Genomic DNA, 17,500 nt, shown 5'->3' with positions numbered 1-17,500 from the left:
GAGAATCCTGAGGCAAGTTCAAGCGGCAATGTTTCCTTACGAGAATCCTGAGGCAAGTTCAAGGGGCAATGTTTCCTTACGAGAGTCCTAAGGCAAGTTCAAGCGGCAATGTTTCCTTACGAGAATCCTGAGGCAACAAAGTATTAGGCTAGATGTACAAGACTACATTTCACCTAAACGGTGACATAAATATCTCCCGACAGTCATAAAAGAGCGAGATAATGTGAAGGATGATATGGAGAGAAGAGGCTTGGTGGAAGAGGATGCCTTTGATAGAAGGCATGGTAGAGGTCGCATCAGACAACCGACTCCTTAATGTTGGGATTACGGTGGAAAAGAAAAGGTAGGATAAAGAACACCTGTAAATAACCATATATCATTAAATTACAAAAGTGGTTACATACAAAAGACCAACACAATCGCTATGATATCGATGATGCTAATTTGGATTAATTATAGATATAAGGATAAAAAAGACATTCCAGACCAAAAAAGCATTCCACATATTCTAAAATAATCAAAAAATTTCAAAGGCATAAAATGAAAAGCGCAAAACTTTCAATCAAAAATAAATTTCTGCCAAAGAAAACAATTACATATTTCTTATGTGTATCAATACTTTTGATGCATTGGATAACTAACAACATCATCACTGCCCAATTACCTCCTTCATCAACGGTGGTACTGGTAACAATCGTTATGAAAGCAAGGAATAAATTCTAACAAGCCATTACAGTAAACCATAAGTAATTAATCGTGAGAAAATAAAGCAATGTTTCAGCGTTACATCTCTGTTCTAATTTGTAAACCATTTGAGTGTTCTGGTGTAACCCCTGCTGATTCATTGTTTATAAATATGGTCTGCTCAATTAGGAAGCGTCATTAATAACTCTCTCTCTCTCTCTCTCTCTCTCTCTCTCTCTCTCTCTCTCTCTCAGTATGAGGTTTCATAAAAGTAAATGATTGACTCAAAGTGAGTTAATGAAAATAAAACCCGTCCCAAACGTTTTGTACAGCAAAAACATTGCAGTAACTGACAATAATGACCTTTTTAAGGGATTTCAAGCTGTTTAACTGGCTATAAATATCAGACAGTGTTTTACTACTTAGCAGTTTTTTTATCTAACACTTATTTCCAGGTGGTTTTATTAAAATGGGTGTTGATAGATAGACGGGTTATGCATTTGTGATTTTCTTTTTGTCCGGCGGCAATAATAAACTTATCCTATAATATATATAAAAACTAATGAAATGAAATATCTACAGGAGTTTACAAAGAAAACTGCTTTTGCGAAGATAATCTGAGGTTAGATTGTATTCCGTTATAAATTGAACTTTTCAATTACATCATCAAAGGATATTTCAGTTCAATAAACGTTCTCGTACCGGATGCAAAGTTTAGCCATAATCCATCATTCAATAAATGCAAATTTGTACGAGCTGAATATGACGGATTACTATCATAATTGTTATTATCTTTACTGTTGTTGTTGCTGCTGTTGTTACAAAGTTGCAAACCTACTTGGAGGAAGAAAATGCCAAAGATTCTAAGAGAGAAAGCAACCTAGTGCAGGACAGAATGGGAAAAGGAAAGAATATTTTTTTTTCCCGAGAGGAAAAAAAAAAAACCTATTGCACTTTAACAATTGACAGGGCACCTACGTATAATTAATTCTTATTTGGTTTTGCTAATTTGTTCATCAAGTGAGCATTCGTTAGTGAATATATGCTTAATTAATCTATATCAATCACAGTTATCGCATGGTGAGATCATATCATCATTGCAAGGAGCAGCATTAAACACTATACCATTAGGATAATCAGTATTGCAGTAATATAACTAATATCAGCATCCCTTTAATCATAATCAAAATTAGTAGTGGTGGTGGTGATTCATAATGTAGCGAGCAAAATTAATCAGACTGAGACCGAATTCAATCATAATCATCAGACGCAATAAAACGTAAAATTATGCAAGATATTGCTTAACTAACTGTTAAGCTGATTAACGAGCGCGAAGTTCGCAACTGAATATGCTTAGTATCCCCACAATAATTGGAAATCATGATTATCATTATTATTATTATTATTAGTCAAGCTACAACCCTAATTGGAAAAGCAAGATGCTGTAAGCCCCAAGAGCTCCAACAGGGAAAAATAGCCCAGAGAGGAAAGGAAATAAGGAAATAAATAAACGATGTAAGAAGTACTGAGCGATAAAAATAAAATATTTTAAGGATATTAACAGTAAAACCAATACATAAAACAGGTATTTATTAAGATTTTTCGCCATTGCATTTCTGTGCTTCCGGAATTGACCTTGTTTTGTAATGCCCGTGGTTCAGAATTGTTTCCACAATGGGTTTAATTTAATTAACCCAGGGGGCATGCAGTACCCCATCCCCAGGTCAAAAAAGTTTTAGATGGTTTATTGGGAGATCGTAAATGCCACATGTAAAGTCTGTATCTCGTTGAGCTCAAAGAAACTAAGGCAAAATTGAACTGCCTGTTTCACTTTCGAAAATTTAACGCCTATCTATATTAGTGGATTAACTAAGCTTGGAAAATTTAATGTCTCCATGTTTCATAGTGAAATATTTTTTTTCCCTAGAGTTAGATTCTTATTTTTAGCGTCTGTTATGAAATTAATATTTACTTCACTGAGGGATTATATTTGCCAAATATTAAATCTTTATAATGCATAGTTTAAACACTATGGTCAAAACTATAGCAATAATCCTAGCTGATCCTCGAAATTTATATGCATGTATATTATACTAGAAATTCCTCATTCATTGTATAAAAATCCTAGAAATAAAATTTCTTCCATCCAGTAATTCATTCCTGCAATCAATGCTTAGTGTCTTCAGACATGGTATTCACTTTCATTAGTTAATCCTTACCAAAGTCTGATCCTACAAAAATTATATTTGTGTAATCAAAAGATCCAGACATTTCTTTAGTTTTAGTATAAATTTGGATTTCATAATCTTTTTTTAAGCAGATTATATCTTTTTTAGGTATAATTCGAAAGAATATTTTTGAAAAATTATAAAAATCTATTATTATTGTTATCATTACTTGCTAAGGTAAAACCCTAGTTAGAAAAGCAAGATGCTATAAGCCCAGTGAGGAAGGAAATTAGGAAACTACAAGAAAAGTAATGAACAATTAGAATTAAAAATTTTAAGAACAGTAACATTAAAATGTATCTTCCATATATAAACTATAAAAAACTAAAAATAACAAGGGGAAGAGAAACAAGATAGAATAATAATGATAATACAAACTACAGGATGATTAAAAATATAAAAGAGTAAAAACGTTAAAATCAATTTCTCTTATTACATCTTGAAAAACAAATCAGGTGTACATTGTAGTAAAATAAAAATTAAAAAATTAAAAAATGCAATGAGAACATCTCTCCTAATTATATCGTTCATAATAACGGGTTGCTGTGGCCTGATTGGTAACGTCTCTGCCTGGTATTTGCCAGTCGGGGGTTCGAGTCCCGCTCAGACTTGTTAGTCTCATTAGAGTCTGCAACCTTACCATCCTTGTGAGCTAAGGTTGGGGGGTTTGGGGGAGCCTAAGGGTCTATCTGCTGAGTCATCAGCAGCCACTGCCTGCCACTCCATGGTCCTAGCTTGGGTGAAGAGGAGGCATGGGCGCTGATCATATAATATATGGCCAGTCTCTAGGGCATTGTCCTGCTAGATAGGGCAATGTTACTGTCCCTTACCTCTGCCATTCATGAGCGACATTTATACCTTTAAATAGTAACTTTGTAATTAAATGTCAAGACGAAAAAGAAAAAAAGGCTTAAAACCTTATTAAAAGAAACATCGCTCGTGATATACGTCAGGTAAACTTTACAAATCTCACTACTGCGTGTCAATAGCTCGTCATCCGAGATTTATATCTTAATTTCAGCCGTCGACGCAGATACAAATATTGTATTCTAACAAATTTATGTTATTACCGTCAATAAAGGTTCAGAGATTCATGAGCTTCAGGAAAAAAAAAATATTGTTTAGGAGAGAAAAGTTAATTTTGCCTTTTTGACTGAGGTTAGGATCATTTTACTTATACCTGTAATCATGGATATAGAAAGCCACGTAAAACACAATCAGACTTTTCGAATACTAAAATTACACCAAAGAGGATTGAGGGAGGTTATGTAATTATATAACCCCATGAATAAATCCCTCTATCTCCCTCTCTCCCAAAGAGGAAAAGGTATTTCATAGTTGCACATACAAACATATATAATGTATGTACATATAGACAGACATAGACACCCACACCCACCCACACACACACACACACATATATATATATATATATATATATAAATATATATATAGATAGATAGATATAATGTGTATATATATACATACATATATATATATATATATATATATAAGTATATACATTATACACACAATATATTCATAAGTTCCCTTCTGAGTAGGGATACCTTAACCCCTCCGAGGCAGTGCAAATCTGCCTCAATAAAAAGAATTGACTATAGCATGGTATGCCAGAAACATGAATACCTGTCCTACCCCTCCACTATCACTCATGGGCCTGCTAGCATTGCTTATCCTGCCAAGGGAAAAGCCAGCTACCCCTCCCCACGGTTTGGCATTCAACAGAAACCAATTTGTCCGAGGTAACTATACTATATCATCCTGCCTTGGCAGCTGCAGAGGGGAACTACCAAAACACCACGATATTAAAGAGGCTCCAAATATCCTCTGATTACACACTCTTCCTTTTCTCAGGCGAGACGAGGTAGTTCTCTGCATTCGGTTTACAAAATAATGAAGGTCTGCATTTGTAAATTCGACATGTATGTAGGTATGTATGTGCGCGTGTTTGTATGCATTTTTGGAGAGAGAGAGAGAGAGAGAGAGAGAGAGAGAGAGAGAGAGACTTAGTCACTTTAACCTCTTCCATGATTAATTTTTACTTTCTCAATATTTTTCTATCAATATTTTTGATAGGAAACTGTTTATATATATATATATATATATATATACACACATATATATGTATATATGTATATATGTATATATATATATGTATATATATATATTCATATATATATTCTCAGTTTTAACAGTTAAAGCCATTCATGAATGAATATATATATATATATATATATATTTATATATTTATATACATATATATTCATAAATATATATATATATATATATATACATATATATTCATATATATATATATATATATATATCATAAATAGCTTTAACTGTTAAAACTAATATATATATATATATATATATAGACGTATATATATATAAATATAAATTTTTCTAACAACAGTTTAGAACCGAATATATATATATATATATATATATACACATACATTCTCAGTTTTATCATTTAACCCATTTATGAATGAATCGCTAAAATGCACTATTACTGTAAACGCGGTAATGCGACTCGTGTGATAATTTGGAAGTTATTCTATTTCAAATGTATCCCTTGCATGACAACAGCTATATACATATTGCTATTGTTTTAACTATTTACGTAAGTATTAGCATACATACATATACTGTAGATAAATAGATTAATAGATAGATTAGTAGTGACAGCCTCTGTACCATGGTCTTCTACTCTCTTGGGTTAGAGTTCTCTTGCTTGAGGGTAAACTCAGACACAGTATTCTATGTTTACTTATTTCCTATCTTTATTTGGCTGTTTTTTCCTAGTGGAGTCCTTGGGCTTATGGTATCCTGCTTTTCTAACAATGGTTGTAGGTTGGCTAATAATAATAATAATAATAATAATAATAATAATAATAATAATAATAATAATAATAATAATCTCCTCCTACGCCTATTGATGCAACGGGCCTCAATTAAATTTCGTCAGTCGTCTCTATCTTGAGCTTTTAAATCAATACTTCTCCATTCATCATCTACTTCACACTTCATAGTCCTCAGGCATGTAGGACTGGGTGTTCAAACTCTTCTAGTGCCTTATGGTGCCCAATTAAAAGTTTGGTGAACTACTCTCTCTTGGGGAGTACGAAGAGTATGTCCAAACCATATGTCCAAACCATCTCCATATACCCCTCACCATGATCTCGCCCACATATGGCACTCGAGTAATCTCTCTTATAGCTCCATTTCTAATCCTGTCCAGCCATTTAACTCCCATTATTCTTCTGAGGGCTTTGTTTTCAAATCTACAAATAATAATAATAATAATAATAATAATAATAATAATAATAATAATAATAATGCATCGCACAAGTTAATGATAGTTGGATTATCACGTGCAAAATACAAATAAGAAAGTACAGCAATCAACGTATTGGTATTGCAGGCACAGGTGAATTAGAAATGAGAAGCATCTTAAATAGAGTTAAATTTACTACATAATCCTATGAAGGACGTAATTAACATTGTCTACACAAGGTAACATGCAGAAAGTTAAAACTACTATCGAAATAATTTCAATTCATAATTAAATTCGCTATAAATTCATTATAAAATGTCTGTCAGAAACATTTAAATTATAAGAAAATGCTCCATGTGCAGCGTTAAATATAGAAAAAAAAAAGCATCACACATAATCACATACACAATAAAAAGTTTTGCGATAAAATTGTTGAACTTATATTATATTTATATTATGAGAAAAGCTTTACGTATGGTTTAATCTAAATTAAAGAACTTCACACATACTCATGAGAAAAAAAAAAATCATATGCGAAATAAAAAGCTATTTGGAAAAAAAATAACAATTAAAATCATCCACAAAATCATATGCGAAATAAAAGGTATAGTGAAAAAAATTAACAGTAAAGATCATCCACAAAATCATATGCAAAATAAAAGGTATAGGAAAAAAACTTAACAATAAAAACCATCATTCACACAGTTAATTCCGAAATAAAAAGCACACATGGCAACCGTCTTTAGGATGTTGCGCCTTCCGAAACAAGATGTGACAGTTCCCCGCAACGGTAAAATGACCACTTAATCACCCGGAATCTATTTACAATACTTTTTTATTTTTGCAATCCTGAGTTACAAAATTAACGATATAAAAGAACGCAAGCACATTAGCATTAATAATCACAAAACGAAGCTATATCGATCGCCCTCCACTTGTCTCGTTTATTACATGCAATTCAAGGTAGTAGGTTGGCCAGGGCACCAGCCACCCGTTGAGATACTGCCACTACAGTTATGGGGCCCTTTGACTGGCCAAACAATACTTCATTGGATCCTTCACTCGGGTTACGGTTCACTTTCCCTTTACCTACGCATATACCGAATAGTCTGGTTTATTCTTTCCATATTCTCCTCTCTCCTCATACACATGATAACACTGAGATTACCAAACAATACATCTTCACCAAAGGGGTTAACTACTGCACTGTAATTTTTAAGTGGCTACCTTCCTCTTGGTAAGGGTAGAAGAGACTCTCTAGCTATGGTAAGTAGCTCTTCTAGGAGAAGGGCAATCCAAAATCAAACCATTGTTCTCTAATCTTGGGGAGTGCCATAGAATCTGTACCATGGTCTTCCAATGTTTTCGGTTAGAGTTCTCTTGCTTGAGGGTACAGTCGGGCACACTATTCTATCTGATTTCTCTTCCTATTGTTTTCTTAACGTTTTTTACAGTTTATATAGGAGATATTTATTTCAATGGTGTTACTTTTCTTAAAATATTTTATTTTTTCACTTTTTGCTTTCCTCGCAGGGCTATTTTCCCTGTTGGAGCCCCTGGGCTTGTAGCATCCCACTTTTACACCTAGGGTTCTAGCTTAGCAAGTAAAAATAATAATAATTGGAATAGCTGGAAGGTTATATTAATTTTATTTGTGAATTCATCTACGAATTTATCGTTAGCAGTTTCAATAATAAAAGGATTATTCGAACGATTTTTTGCCATACTTTTCAAATTCTGTTTCGTGCGATGTATGTGTTCATTACTTGTTATAACACAATGTTAAATATTTGAGGTCAGTTATAAATCTTTGTTGATTAACCTAATAATCTAATACGTTTTTTTTCGAGAAAAACACTAACTTCTTTCTCTTTAATATTATTATTATTATTATTATTATTATTATTATTATTATTATTATTACTAGCTAAACTACAACCCAGGTTGGAAAAGCAGGATGCTATAATCCCAAGGACACCTACGGGGGAAATATTCCTCTTGTGCAACATATAATGTTTACTTCTCTCTTTGCAACTACAGCCAATAATAATAATAATAATAATAATAATAATAATAATAATAATAATAATAATAATAATAATAATAATAATAATAGTAATAATAATAATAACTTTAAAGGAGCTATTCTCCAATATCGTCTGAAATAAATGTATTTTCCCTTTGAAGCGAATACCTTTGCAAATATTCACAACATATTTCTCTCTTGTGATTCTGTTTGAACACGAAGAAAACAAGATCTCTACAGACTCTCCCCTCTTCAGCTGACATATGTAAAGCTTGTTTTCCAGTCACTGAAACCTGAAACCAATCACTGCTCGATATTGGGATTTCTACTTGGACAGTTTCCAGTAACAGCAGGCCCCTGAAGTTTTTTCTCTCTCTTGGCTTCTCACCTTTCTTTATCAAAAATCAGAAAACGAATATAAGCTATCAGGTGTATGGTGTTCTCACATATCATGCATACTGCACACTTCCCCCCCCCCCCTCTCTCTCTCTCTCTCTCTCTCTCTCTCTCTCTCTCTCTCTCTCTTTTCATGTATATATATAGGTATCAAAAGAGATAGGAAGTGTGCAGTATAAATGTAATTTAAGTATCCCTTTCTGAGTGGGGATACCTTAACGTGGTGAAAAGGTTTGTGTACTGCCATGATCAGCAATGCTGTACTAGTCAGGACCACCCAAACTAAGTTAGCTTGCTGTGATTGATCACACTAAAGTGCCCCCCCCCCACCCCCCACCCCAATCACAAAAATGGTCAAACCCCAGACATGAATAAGGCCTTTGTCCAGCAGTGGAGTAGAAATGGCTGCATTTGTTGTTATTATTGCTGAGTATAATAAGTATAAAGTTCATGTATGAACTAATATACGTATGTTTATACAATCCAGATGAGGTGCCGCATGTCAATGGTGAACAACAGAAATAGCATAATGCAAGGACCTTGAACTAGATAGGAATTATGAACTTGGTCCTAACACCTACCAGATGACCCACCTGTAAACAGGTAAGCACATCAGTTGAGATAAAGGAATAGTTTCTCTTGCTTGAGGGTACACTCGGGCACACTATTCTATCTTATTTTTCTTCCCCTTGTTTTGTAAAAGTTTTTTATAGTTTGTATAGGAAATATTTATTTTAATGTTGTTACTTTTCTTAAAATATTTTTATTTTTCCTTGTTTCCTTTCCTCACTGGACTGTTTTCCCTGTTGGAGTCCTTGTGCTTATAGCATTCTACTTTTCAAATTTGGGTTGTAGCTTAGCTAATAATAATAATAATAATAATAATAATAATAATAATAATAATAATAATAATAATAATAATGGCTGCAAGTCGTACCTTATTGATAGGATTGACTCTCAAAATTCTATTTTTTTCGACTATTGCACACCTAATCTTTCTATTGACAACCTCCCTTACTGGCGTTCAGCCAGACTGGGGTTCCAGCGTTTCCTGTAGTGTCTGGAACCACACTATCCTTTTGAGTTAAGGATGGTGGGTTTCGGGAGCCTGTAGGTGTACCTGCTGAGTTATCAGCAGCCATTACCTGGCCCTCTCTGGTCCTAGCTTGGAAGGAGAGGGGGCTTGGTAATTTCTGTTTTCATGACATCTATAACTTCTCTTCTCTTAAGCAGCAGGTTTATGGCAAAGGTATAGCTGGACTTACACCCGCTCCCCACATACCATTTCATGTCTGTTCATGAAGTGTGGTAGTGATTAATATGAATTCTTTCATGATATATATATATATATATATATATAATATATATATATATATATATATATATAATATATATATATATATATATATATACTGTATATATATATAATATATATATAATATATATATAATATATATATATACATATACATATATATATAATACAGTATATATACATATATATATTCAATTTATATATATAAATCTATTTAATTATATATATATATATATATATATGTATATATATATACATATATATACATATATATATAAATTTATATACATATATATATATATATATATATATATTAGGGGTTTTCAAACTTAAATAATATCAAAGTATGATATCTGGATGGGGAAACACAAGGAAATAGATGTTAAGACTTTTATTTATGGGTAATACTTCCATCTGCTTTTAAAAATTGTAGCAATTGAGAGAGAGAGAGAGAGAGAGAGAGAGAGAGAGAGAGAGAGAGAGAAAACAAATTCATTACTGAATGCTAACCTAACAACCCCACTCTCCCTTCCCCACAAATACAGATATCCACTGCCCTACCTGATTAGCATAATTCCCCATGTGTTTTCAAGTCCCCTAGGGCCTATGTTTACCAGGCAAATACAAGATCGTCTTTAGAGTAAAGATGAACGATATAGTTCCATCAATCTCGCCCCATCACTAAATATACAAATAGATTAACATTCCCACTTTAACGCCTCTCGGTCACGCCAACGTTCTAAAATTAAATCCAAAAACATCATCGCCGTTTATCAAATTCAACAGCGACTGGCATAGAATTTTACGCTTTACATGCAAGGCATCGGCTCTTATTCTACATCGCTGCCAGGCGAAAGAGACTGTCTTGTTACATCGCTGCCAAACGAACGAGGAAACTCTTATCATACACTGCTACCAGATAATCATGAAAAAGGGGCTTGTACTGTACGTCAACATTTCTGTGCGATAGTAAAGATGGATATGGCCTCACTATTTATTGCTATACCAGGTTTCGTATTCTCTCTAATTTCAAGCCCACTTTAAACTATTTTTGATACGGTAACAGTTTCTGTCATCTGGGAGGTCGGTAAGGGTCATTATACACTGGGGATAGCACGAATATTCAATTCTGACTACAGTATACATATATCACTACTAATTTTCTCCTCATTTTTCTCAGACATGGATTTTTATTGAATTTTATTTGTTCATTAGTTCTGTAGTTTATTCCTTACCTTTCCTCGCTGGGTTATTTTTCTCTTTTGAAGCCCCTGAGGTTATAGTATCCTGCTTATCAAACTACGGTTGTAGCTTAGCTAATAATAATTATTATTATTTGATAATAATAATAATAATAATAATAATAATAATAATAATAATAATAATAATAATAATAATTTAATAATACCAATATAAACCGTGACCCAAACAAAAAATTACGCCAAAAAATATATTGTAATTGAATTTTCTTCTCGCCATTCATTCCTATTTCTAGCACCATCTCTTGCCTCTCTCACATCTATCCTCCTATCGCCCAGAGATTTCTTCACTCCATCCATTCACCTAAACCTTGGCCTACCTCTTGTACTTCTCCCATCAACTCTTGTATTCATCACCTTCCTTAGCAGACAGACATTTCCCATTCTTTCAATAGGGCCAAACCACCTCAACACATTCATATCCACTCTACAGTAGCTGCTAACTCATTTCTTACACCCGTTCTCACCCTCACTACTTCGTTCCTAACTATATATATATATATTAATATATACACACACACACACACACACACACACACATATATATATATATATATATATGTATGTATGTGTGTGACTGGGAACCGTTTCAATTTGATGAAACCTAACTTGTAAAGGAAAACACTGCTCAAATAAAACGAAAAATTTCATCAGTTTGTTCTGCAAGCAGCAATGAAGCCATAAACCCAGTCATACAAATATATTTATGCGCATAAAAATCCATTCGAACAATTTCCTTTGATGTCGATTATAAAAGCTGACGAGAGCAATAAATAACGCCGGTGAATTACGATGAATTCAGTTAACTATTAAGCAGATTAGGCAAGCAAATGGAAGTCGTGCATGACGCACAGTCATAATTCAACAGATTACTTCTATACTAATTCATCCACAACACCTGTAACGGGGAAGCGCATAACGTGCCTTCGCTAGTGCTATTTATATACATACATTCATGAACATATATATGTGTATATATATTATATATACATATATATGTGTGTGTATATATATATATATATATGTATATGTATATATATATATATATATATATATTTACATTTATATAAATATCCGTTCGAAGTGCAGGGGTTTGTTTATCGCCATGATCAGCAAAGCGGTACTAACCAGGGCTACCCATACTAAGATGGTTTGCTGTGAGCGATCAGACGTCCTCTACCATCACCAACCCACATGGCCAGGGTGGTAGTGAAAATTAGCCAGACATGTCTGAGGCCTTTGTGACGAAGCGGACTAGAAAGGGATATATTAGCTGTTGTATGCATATATTTCATATATTTATAAACGACATACAGCGTGTAATATACATATACACATCAAGACATATAACATATATTTTACATAAGAATTACTTTAATATTAATTTACGACACTATCACATTCACATGACATGGAACAATTAAATATTAATCCAAGCAATAGCACGAGAAATCAACAACGTTCATAGGAATAACACTGAGAATCCTGGAACCGTCTTCAGAGGCGATTCATCCATTCCAGCTGTACACTGGCGTCACAATAACAATGGTCATGGACGCCGTTCAGAGGCGATTCGGGTAAATTGTACCATAAACAAGCAGATAATGGCAGGCGGGAGAAACGACCACCTACAGTGTGCCTCACGAGAAAGGAAAGTGAAATTCTGCGTATTCTCTGCCCCGATCTTTTTTCGGGGTTGTCTTGAAAAACAAAAACAAGCATTTGATGACTATCAAAATGTCAGCTGGAGTATAGCGAAGCCTTTTAATCAGGCTTTAAAGCTACAATAAAATATATCACCTGTACTGTTTATATCTAGTTACCGATATATTACATAAAAACGGTATATATATATACTGTATATATATATATATATATATATGTGTGTGTGTGTGTGTGTGTAGTTGGTTGGCAAAGGCACCAGCCACCCATTGAGTTACAACCACTAGAGTTATGGGTTCTTTGACTGGCCAGACAGTACTAAGTTGGATTCTTCTCTTTGGTTACGGTTCTTTCTTCCCCTTTGCCTGCACATGCATCGAATAGTCTGGCCTACTCTATACAGATTCTACTCTGTCCTCGTACACCTGACAACACTGAGATTACCAAACAATTCTTTACTCAGGAGGTTAACTACAGCACTGTAATTGTTCAGAGGCCACTTTCCTCTTGGTGAGGGTAGAAGTGACTCTTTAGCTATGGTAAGCCGCTTTTCTAGGAGGACACTCCAAAATCAAACCATTGTTATCTAGTCTTGGGTAGTGCCATAACCTCTGTACCATGGTCTTCCGCTGTCTTGTGTTAGAGTTCTCTTCCTTTAGGGTACACTTGGGCACACTATTCTATCTAATTTCTCTTCTTCTTGTTTTGTTACAGGTTTTATAGTTTATATAGGAAATATTTATTTTAATGCTGTTCCTGTTCTAAAATATTTCATTTTCTCCTTGTTTCCTTTCCTCACTGGGCTAGTTTCCCGGTTGGAGCCCTTAGGCTTATAGCATTCTGCTTTTCCAACTAGGGTTGTAGCTTAGCAAGTAATAATAATAATAATAATAATAGTAATAATAATAATAATAACAAATATATTTATATATATACATACACACACACACACCACACACATATATATATATATATATATATACACACACACACACACACACATAAAACTAGCAGGGAAACGTGAGCCTCACATAAAGATATCGAGTGGATCCTGACAAGAATGGTTTTACTTCCTCCCACACTATATCTTAATTTTCCTTGTAGTTTTTTGCATGAATACATGTGTGTGTATATATATATATATATATATAGTATATATATATATATATATATAGTATATATATATGCGTGTGTGTGTGTATACGCGCTGGTGTGTGTGTTTGCATGCATATACACATATATTATTATTATTATTATTATTATTATTATTATCTGCTAAGCTACAACCCTGGTTGGAAAAGTGGAATGCTATAAGCCCAGGAGCCCCTACAGGGAAAATAGCCCAGTGATTAAAGGAAACAAAGAAAAATAAAATATTTTAAGAAGAGTAACAACATTGAAATAAATATTTCCTATATAAACTATAAAAACTTTAACAAAACAAGTGGAAGAGAAATCAGAGAGAATAGTGTGCAAGAGAACTCTAACCCAAGACAGAGGAAGACCATGGTACAGAGGCTATGGCACTACCCAAGACTAGAGAACAATGGTTTGATTTGGAGTCCTTCTCCAAGAAGAGCTGCTTACCATAGCTAAAGAATCTCTTCTACACTTACCAAGAGGAAATTAGCCACTAAACAAATACAGTGCTGTAGTTAACCCCTTGAGCAAAGAATATATAAAAACATAAGTTTTATTTTCATCATTATTATATATATTTATGTATATATAGATGATATACAATATGCTTAATTATATACACATATACACATGGATATATATATATATATATATATTATATATATGTATATATATTATATACAATATATATATATATATATATATATACAATGGCGTCTAAAATTCTAAGACACGAATCTGTCGATAAATCCTCATCAAATCCAATCTTTGGTTTTTGTTTTATCATATGTAAACCATTTACTGCAAAAATGCGATGGTGACCTAAATACGACAAAGAAATACACAATTAAGTTGAAGAATTCCCACTAACCACTACGACCGGCCTGTTAATTCCTTGAAACCAACCTTGCTTTAAACTAAAGCGATAAAGAAAAGAATAGCGTAAATAATCGAAATTAAAATACGCCGAGCGAGCTTAAAAGCGGGAATTCTTATGTTCCTACACACTCTGCTCTTATCATGTGACATTGGGACCCTACCCTCCTGGACCCCATCCAACCGCCAACCAATACCCCTCCCCACCCCATTACCACCACCCCAAGCCCCCTCAATATGCTGTTTATAAATTCTGTAGGGGGCCTGCGAGGGCGCAAGTATTTTCTGATGGGGGCTGCAAGGCCGCAGGTACTTCTTGCTGGGGTCTGCGAGGGTGCAGCTACTTAGTGTGGGAACTGCTAGGCTGCATCTATCTGCGGGTAGCTGCAAGGCTACAACCAAATTCTGCAGGGGGTTGCAAGGGTGCAGCTACTTTCCAGCAGGGGGCTGTGAAGCAACAGGTACTTTCTGCAGGGGATTGGAAGGCCACAGGTACTTTCCTCTGTGGGCTACGAGGCCGAATCTACTTACTATGGGGGCTGCGAGACCGCAGGTATTTGCTGAGGGGGGGCTGCAAAGCCACAGATATTTGCTGAGGGGGGCTGCAAAGCCACAGATATTTGCTGAGGGGGGCTGCAAAGCCACAGATATTTGCTGAGGGGGGCTGCAAAGCCACAGATATTTGCTGAGGGGGGCTGCAAGACTGCAAGTATTTGATGAGGAGAGCTGCGAGGCCGCAGGTACTTTCTGTAGGGGGGCTGCAAGGCTGCATCTACTATCTGCAGATAGCTGCGAGGCCACAGCTACTTTCTGCAGGGTGCTGCAAGGTCACAGCTACTTTCTGCAGGGAACTGCTACGTCGCAGGTACTTTCTGCAAGGCGGAGAGCTACGAGGCCCCAGCTACTTGCTGCGTGGGGATTGCAAGGCCACACGTACTTTCTGCACGGGGCTGCGAGGCTGCATCTACTATCTGCGGTAGCTACAAGGCTACAGCTACTTTCTGCAGGGGTTGCAAGAGGGCAGCTACCTTCTGAAGGGAGCTACGAGGCCGCATCTACTATCTGCGAGCAGCTGCAAGGCCACAGCTACTTTCTGCTGGGGGGCTGCAAGGCCACAGATACTTTCAGCGGTGGGCTGTGAAACCGCAGGTACTTTCTAAAAGGGGGCTGTATGACCGCAGATACTTTCTGCTGTGGGCTGTGACGCCGAATCAACTTTCAGTGGGGGCTGCGAAGCTGCAGGTATTTGCTGAGGGGGGCTGTGAGGCCGCAGGTACTTTCAGCGGGGGGGGGGGGGGGGCTGTGAGACCGCGGGGGGCTGTGAGGCCGCAGGTACTTTCAGCGGGGGGGGGGGGGGTTGTGAAGCCGCAGGTACTTTCTAAAAGGGGGCTGCAAGACCGCAGATACTTTCTGCTGTGGGCTGTGACGCCGATTTTACTTTCAGTGGGGGCTGCGAAGCTGCAGGTATTTGCTGAGGGGGGCTGTGAGGCTGCAGGTACTTTCTAAAGGGGGGCTTAAGGACCGCAGATACTTTCTGCTGTGGGCTGTGACGAAGAATCTACTTCAGTGCGGACTGCGAAGCCGCAGGTATTTGCTGAGGGGGGCTGTGAGGCCGCAGGTACTTTCTGCAGGGGGCTACAAGGCCGCATCTACTATCTGCGGGTAGTTGCGAAGCCACAGCTAATTCCTGCAGGGGGCTGCAAGGCCACAGCTACTTTCTGCAGGGAGGCTGCGAGGCAGCAGGCACTTCTTGCAAGGGGCTGCGAGGCCGCATCTACTATGTGCAGATAGCTGCGAGGCAACAGCTATTTTCTGCTGGGGGCTGCAAGGACGTAGTTACTTTCTGGGGAAGGGGGGCGGGGCTGTGAGGCCAAAGCTACTTTCTGCGTTGAGGCTGCGAGGCAGCAGGCATTTCCTGCAGGGGGCTGCGAGGCCGCATCTACTATGTGCAGGTAGCTGCAAGGCAGCAGCTATTTTCTGCAGGAGGCTGCAAGGACGTAGTTACTTCTGCGGAATGGGGAGGGGGGGGGGGGCCCCCCCCAAGGTACTTTCTGCATGGTTGCTGCAAGGATCCAGGTACTTTTTGCAGGGGCTGCGAGGTCGCAGCTATTTTTTTGCGGGGGTCTGCGAGGGCGCATGTACTTTCTACTGGGGGGCTTGGCCAGTTTTTACCACCACGTTGCCAGTGCTGATTGGTGATGGTGAACGACTTCAGTATGATTTGCGTACAGCAAACAAAATTAGTATAGGTAGACCTTAATAGTACAGCTTTTGAGAGAGGGATATATATATATATATATATATGGGGATATATTTTTATGTGTATACTTATGTATTCTATATGTATGCATATAAGCGTATTTCAAAACAGTTTGAATTCTAGGAGATTAAGCCAAAATCCACTGGAGAGATACGGATTTCTTAAGAACGTTCGATCAATACAACCTTGGCATCGAGGGCTCTTTTCTCCGAACCAATCAATACAAACACATAAAATGCAAACAGGTTTTGCACTCCTTGAGAAAATAAGATTTCGGAGAAATGTAAACCCACTTAACTTCAAACTGTCAATGTCATGTTAATATACAAGGAGTTGCAGTATTACCTGGATACA

Source organism: Palaemon carinicauda, chromosome 38 (genome assembly GCF_036898095.1).
Source record: "Palaemon carinicauda isolate YSFRI2023 chromosome 38, ASM3689809v2, whole genome shotgun sequence".
In the NCBI taxonomy this organism is placed as follows: Eukaryota; Metazoa; Arthropoda; class Malacostraca; order Decapoda; family Palaemonidae; genus Palaemon; species Palaemon carinicauda.
The sequence above is the reverse complement of the archived record's forward strand: the minus strand, read 5'-3'. Positions refer to the sequence as shown.